Below are 1,378 nucleotides of genomic sequence, written 5' to 3' on the forward strand. Positions count from 1 at the left end.
AAAAAAAAAAAAAAAAAAAAAAAAAGAATTAGAGAAATCAGTGACTCATTAAAAAGGGACAACATCAGAATCATAGGGGTCCCAGAAGAGGAAGAGAGAGAAATAGGGGTAGAAGGGTTATGTGAGCAAATCATAGCAGAAAACTTTCCTAACCCGGGGAAAGACAGACATCAAAATCCAGGAAGCACAAAGGACCCCCATTAGATTCAACAAAAACCGACCATCAACAAGGCATATCATAGTCAAATTCACAAAATACTCAGGCAAGGAGAGAATCATGAAACCAGCAAGGGAAAAAAAAGTCCCTAACCTACAAGGGAAGACAGATCAGGTTTGCAGCAGACCTATCCACAGAAGCTTTGCAGGCCAGAAAGGAGTGGCAGAATATATTCAGTGTGCTGAATCAGAAAAATATGCAGCCAAGAATTCTTTATCCAGCAAGGCTGTCATTCAAACTGGAAGGAGAGATAAAACGTTTTCCCAGACAAACAAAAATTAAAGGAGTTTGTGACCACTAAACCAGCCCTGCAAGAAATTAAAAAAAATTTTTTTTAATGTTTTTATTTATTTTTGAGACAGAGAGAGACAGAGCATGAGCAGGGGAGGGGCAGAGAGAGGGGGAGACAAAGAATCTGAAGTGGGCTCCAGGCTCTGAGCTGTCAGCACAGAGCCCGATGCAGGGCTCAAACTCACAGAGTGTGAGATCATGACCTGAGCTGAAATCAGACACTCAACCAACTGAGCCACCCAGGCACCATATATATATATTATATATATAAATAAATATATATATAAATACCAAAAGCAACAAAGATTAGAAAGGACTAGAGAACGCCACCAGACACTCCAACTCTACAAGCATCATAATGGCAATAAATTCATACCTTTCAGTACTCACTGTAAACGTCAATGGACTCAATGCTCCAATCAAAAGACATAGGGTGACAGAATGGATAAGAAAACAAGATCCATTTATATGCTGTTTACAAGAGACCCACTTTAGACCTTAAGACACCTTCAGATTGAAAATAAGGGGATGGAGAACCATCTATCATGCTAATGGTCAACAAAAGAAAGCCAGAGTAGCCATACTTATAGCAGACAATCTAGACTTTAAAATAAAGACTGTATCAAGAGATGCAGAAGGGCATTATATCATAATCAAGGGGTCTATCCACCAAGAAGACCTAACAATTGTAAACATTTAGGTGCCAAATGTGCGAGCACCCAAATATATAAATCAATTAATCACAAACATAAAGAAACTCATTGATAGTAATACCATAATAGTAGAAGACTTCAACACCCCATTCACAACAACGGACAGATAATCTAATCAAAAAATCCACAAGGAAACAATGGCTTGGAATGACACACT

This window comes from Herpailurus yagouaroundi, unplaced genomic scaffold (genome assembly GCF_014898765.1).
Source record: "Herpailurus yagouaroundi ecotype Mexico unplaced genomic scaffold, PumYag 159, whole genome shotgun sequence".
Lineage (NCBI taxonomy): Eukaryota > Metazoa > Chordata > Mammalia > Carnivora > Felidae > Herpailurus > Herpailurus yagouaroundi.